Raw genomic sequence first — 5,911 nt, forward strand, 5'->3', positions numbered from 1 at the left:
GCGATTTTTGTATACTTGCGAGAAATCACTGTCAAGTTTTTGGTGCCGTTGCCAGGGATTGATGTAACCAATATCAATAATAATTACCCTATTATTAATTTAGAAATTTGTTTTTATTTTTATTTAATTTTTCTAAGAAGATTTTTTTCTGGTGTTTATGCAAAGAAGATCAGGTAGGACTGAACCCTTGATCTTTGATCCAGAAATTGATAAGACTTGTCGCAGGAACAACACTGCTAAAAGAGCACGTTAGAATAAACCAGAACAGCAAGCAAACATGGACGATAACCCTCAGGATGGACCTCAACCTCATGTTCGCACCTTGTTAGATTACACAACACCTTCTCTTAATGGAACAACCTTGAGTATCATTAAACCTAGGGTGGAAGCTAAGAATTTTGAAAATAAATCTGCAATTATCCAAATGCTCTCCACCTCAATTCAATATGGAGATTTACCTAGTGAAGATCCTAATGCCCATATCACAAATTTCTTAGAGATTTGTGATACTTTCAAACAAAATGGAGTTTCTGAAGATGCCATAAAATTAAGACTCTTTCCTTTTACACTTAGGGACAAAGCACGATCCTGGTTACAATCATGCCCTGCTGGAAGTTTTACAACATGGGAGGAATTAGCCCAAAAACTTTTAGCAAAATTCTTTCCATCCTCAAAAACCACAAAACTGCGCAATGAGAAAATGACCTCTGTCCACCATGATCAAGAGAGTTTGTACGAAGCTTGGCAAAGATTCAAGGACTTATTGAGAAAGTGCCCACACCACAGCTTCCCTAAGTGGTTACAGGTAAAAACTTTTTATAATGCATTATCTCCTAACATTAAGATTATTCTAGATGCAGCTGTAGGTGGATCTTTTTGAAAGGAAAGAAATTGACGAGGCATATGACTTGATAGAGGAGATGGTAAGCAATAGCCATTATCAAAGCAACTCCGAAAGGAAGAAGACTACAGGAATTTATGAGATTGATGCCATCACCACACTCAATGCCAAGGTAGACAATATGGTAAGGAAGTTGGACTTATTTACTATTAACTCGGTTAATTCTATTGTGCAAGATTGTGACAGGTGTAATGGACAACATGAGATTGGAGAATGCATGTTAGACTCTTTAAATCTGCAAACTTTGGAGTAAGTGAACTATGTAATGAATTAAGGAAGGAAGAATTACCCGTACTCTAACTCTTATGATAACAGTTTTAGGAATCATCCTAATCTTTCATATGGGAATCCAAACAACGCCTTGAACGTACCACCAGGTTTTCTACCTCAGGAGAAAAAGTCTCATGATGATCTCCTTACTGCCCTCTCTAAACACATATGGACTTCATGAACGAAACCTAAGAAAACAACAAAATCCAATAAGCTACGATAAGAAACTTGAAGATTCAACTAGGACAGTTTGCAAACATGATGGCCTCCCAACCCCAAGGTACGTTACCTAGTAATACAGAAAAGAATCCTAAAGAATAGGTACAAGCTATCACCTTGAGGAGTGGCAAACAGTTGGAGGAACCACCCAGGATAGAGAAGGAGAAGGAAGAGCAGAAAAAAGTTCCCATCATTGACCTAGAAGAGAAAGAGGAAGTACAACCCTATGTTCTATCTATTCCTTTCCCACAAAGGTTAAAGAAAACACAAGATGACAAGAGTTTCCTCAAATTTCTTGATGTCTTTAAAAAGCTTCAAATCAAGATCCCTTTTGCTGAAGCCCTTACTTAAATGCCCAGCTATGCAAAGTTCCTAAAAGAGATCCTAAGCGAGAAAAGGAAGATTGATGATCAAGGAATGGTAATGTTGACAGAGGAGTGTAGTGCAATCATTCAAAATAAATTACCTCCAAAATTAAAAGATCCAGGAAGTTTTTCTATCCCTTGTAATATTGGAAATCTTGACTTTGAAAAAGCTTTAGCAGATTTAGGTGCTAACATTAATCTTATGTCTTATGAAGTTTTTAAGATGCTAGGGATGGGAGAGCTAAAACCAACAAGGATGTCTCTACAGTTGGCAGATCGATCAATCAAATTTAAGAGGGATTGTAGAAGATGTGCTCATCAAGGTAGGTAAATTTATCTTCCTGCTGACTTTATTATTCTTGACATTGATGAAGATAGAGAAGGATCCTTAATCCTTGGAAGGCCCTTTCTTGCAACTGCAAGAGCTTTAATTGATGTGTATGAAGGTAAATTAACCTTGAGGGTAGGTCAAGAAGAGGTTATTTTTGTTGTTCTTAAATCTTGTAAACTTCCCATGGATTATAATGACTGTTTTAGGATTGATGTAGTTGATGAATGTGTAAAAGACACTTTGAATATTAAAGATAAAGATAACATTAATAATTCAAGCATCATAGATGAGAAAGAAAGTGAATCACCAAAGCAAGAACTGAAACAACTTCCATCTCATTTAAAACATGCATTCCTAGGTGAGAATAATTCTTTTCCCGTTATTATTTCTTCTCATTTAACACTTGATCAAGAGGAAAGGTTGTTGCAAGTCCTACGAAAACATAAAAAAGCTCTAGGATGGTCAATTTTAGATTTACAGGGAATAAGTCCAAGTGTGTGCATGCACAAAAGAAGACTACAAACCTTCAATTCAACATTAAAGAAGATTGAACCCAAACATGAAAGAGCTAGTCAAAGCTGAGATCATAAAACTTTTGGATGCTGACATTATATATCCAATTTCCAATAGCAATTGGTTAAGTCCTGTTCAAGTTGTCCCAAAGAAAGGAGGTATGACAGTTATTTCTAACAAAAATAATGAGTTAATTCCCACCAGAATCGTCACAGGTTGGTGTGTGTATTGATTATAGGAAATTGAACAAAGCAACACGCAAAGACCACTTCCATTTATCTTTTGTTGATCAAATGCTTGAAAGATTTGCAGGTTATCCCTATTATTGCTTTTAGATGGTCATTCAGGGTATTTCCAAATACCTATTGCCTCTGAGGATCAAGAGAAAATCACTTTCACTTGCCCTCATGGTACTTTCGCTTATAGAAGAATGCCTTTTGGGTTGTGCAATGATCCTGCAACTTTTCAAAGATGCAGGATGTCTATAGTTTCTGACATGGTTGAGAAGTTTATCGAAATATTTATGGATGACTTTTCTGTGTTTGGTTCTTCTTTTGATTCTTGTCTTTATAATCTTTCTTTAGTAATGCAGCGATGTGAGGACACTAAACTCGTTTTGAATTGGGAAAAATGTCATTTTATAGTTAGTAAAGGTATTGTTTTAGGGTAAAATCTCACAAAAAGGGATTGAAGTAGATAAAGCCAAGATAGAGGTAATTGAAAAGCTACCTCCTCCAAATTTAGTAAAAGGAGTAAGAAGCTTTCCTGGCCATACAGGATTTATAGGAGATTTATCAAGGATTTCTCCAAAATCACAAAACCTCTTTATAATTTATTAGTTAAAGATGTTCCTTTTGATTTTGATAAAGAGTGTTTGAATGCTTTTAACAGGTTGAAGAAAGAGTTGACTTCAGCACCTATCATTGCTACACCAGATTGGAGTCTTCCCTTTATACTTATGTGTGATGCTAGTGATCATGCTTTAGGAGCTGTTCTTAGGCAAAGAAAGGAAAAGAAATTGCATGTCATTTATTATACTAGTCGCACATTGAATGATGCATAATTGAATTATGCCACCATTGAAAAAGAACTTCTAGCTATTGTTTTTTCTTCTGATAAATTTAGGACTTATTTGATTGGAGCTAAAACAATAGTGTACATTGATCACTTTGCTATTAAGTATTTATTAGAAAAGAAAGATGCAAAGCCTAGATTAATTCGTTGGGTTCTTCTTTTATAGGAATTTGATTTAGAAATTCGTGATAAAAAAGGAACTGAGAACCTTATAGCAGATCATTCATCCAGGCTTGAGTTGGGTGAAGAAGAGCAAGCAAAATTGCAAATCAATGAAGAATTCCCTATGAACATCTTCTTCTTCTAGCTAAAGCACAAGCTCCATGGTATGTTGATATAGTTAACTACCTTGCTTGCAAGATTACTCCTCCCAATCTTTCTTATCAATAAAATAAAAAATTTTTTATGATCTTAAATATTACTATTGGGAGGAGCCTTTTTTGTTCAAGCATTGTAATGATCAGCTTTTTCAACTATGCATACTGGAAGAGGAAATGGAAAGTGTCCTTCGATTCTGTCATTCAACGGAATGTGGAGGACACTTTGGAGCAAGCAAGATGGCGGCATATATTTTAGAAAGCGGTTTGTATTGGCCTAACTTATTTAAGGATGCTTATAACTTTGTTCGTCTTTGTGATCGTTGTCAAAGGTTAGGTAACATTTTCAAGTGACATGAGATGCCATTAAACAATATCCTTGAAGTGGAGATCTTTGACGTGTGGGGCTTGGATTTCATGGGACCATTCCCATCCTCTTATTCTAATCAATACATTCTAGTAGCAGTGGATTATGTCTCAAAATGGGTGGAAGCTGTTGCCCTTCTCAATAATGATGCCAAGAGTGTGATGAATTTTATCAAGAAACATATTTTCACACGTCATGGTACTCCAAGAGCGATAATCATAGACGGAGGTAAGCACTTTTGCAAGAAGTGCTTAGATTCCCTTCTTTCAAAATATGGTGTTACTTATCGTGTAGGTACTCCATATCACCCTCAAACAAGTGGCCAAGTGGAAGCCACTAATAGGGAAATTAAGAAGATGCTGGAGACCACAATTGGCCAATCAAGGAAGGACTAGTCCAAAAAGCTCGATGACACTCTTTGGGCCTATAGAACTGCATTTAAAACACCAATTGGTATGTCTCCATATCGAATGGTCTACGGTAAGGCTTGTCACCTCCCAGTTGAGTTAGAGCACAAGACATATTGGGCAATCCAATTTCTTAACTTTAATGCGAAGGAGGTTGGTCAAAAGAGGTTGCTTCAATTGAATATGATGGATGAAATGAGACTCCATGCTTATGAGAATGCCAAAATATATAAAGACCGCACCAATCAATGGCATGATAAGCATATTATCTTAAGGAAGCTAAAGGTAGGCCAACAGGTATTGCTCTATAACTCTAGACTCTGTCTTTTTCTAGGTAAATTGCGCTCTAGGTGGTCTGGACCATTCACAATCAAGGAAATTTTTCCACATGGAGCAGTTGAAATAGTAGATGGAAATAGGAGTTTCAAGGTTAATGCTCAACGGTTAAAGGTCTACCAAAGTGGATACTTCGATCCAGTCAAAACCGTTATAAGCCTTGCTTAATTTTTGCCTTGTAGGGTCTAGTGCGTCGAGCTTACTGACATTAAACAAAAGCGCTTGTGGGAGACAACCCATATTCTTTTACTTAACCTTCTTATTTTAGTTTATTTTTGTTATAATTATTCTCAAAATTTTACCATGTTTGTTCTTTTATTTTCAGTCAAGTTCTCTCAGGTACAAGTTGAGGTGCAGGCTCTAGCACGCCCGTGATTCAAAAAGGGGAAATTACTTCGAGGGTCAGACTCTAGCATGCCCTGACCATGCTCTGAGGCACGCCCGTGTTTTAAAAAGTGAAGATTAGTCTTGGAAGTTAGAGGCTAGTACGCCCCAACCATGCTCCATAGCACGCCCGTGCTAGGTAAGATGAAATTTTTCTCTTGCAGGTCAGAGGCTCACACGCCCTTGCCGTGCCAATCCGCATGCTCGTGCTAGGAAAGCAATATTTTGCTCTTGCAGGACAGAGGCTAGCACGCCCCAACCGTGCTATCCAGCACGCCCATGCCTGCCACCACCTCAAAGACTCAGCAGCGAGCACACCCTGGCCGTGTTGAGTGGCACGCCCGTGCCACGTTTCAAATCTGCATCTTTAAGAATGTGCCTTTTTGGTTACCGCGCACCGCCCTCTATTTAAAGCGCACGCCCTTTG

The 5,911-nt window shown here is 37.6% G+C and overlaps 1 non-coding gene across 1 annotated transcript; it reads right to left on the minus strand.

Moving 5' to 3' along the window:
- Positions 1-682: 682 nt before the first annotated feature.
- Positions 683-789, minus strand: LOC149493280 (small nucleolar RNA R71). Its single transcript, XR_016318634.1, has one exon. It is a non-coding gene; the product is annotated as a small nucleolar RNA R71 (small nucleolar RNA).
- Positions 790-5,911: the final 5,122 nt, after the last annotated feature.

The sequence above is a fragment of the Jatropha curcas genome, chromosome 10, assembly GCF_041381405.1.
Source record: "Jatropha curcas cultivar XTBG-Jc1 chromosome 10, XTBG_Jcur_1.0, whole genome shotgun sequence".
Taxonomy (NCBI): Eukaryota; Viridiplantae; Streptophyta; class Magnoliopsida; order Malpighiales; family Euphorbiaceae; genus Jatropha; species Jatropha curcas.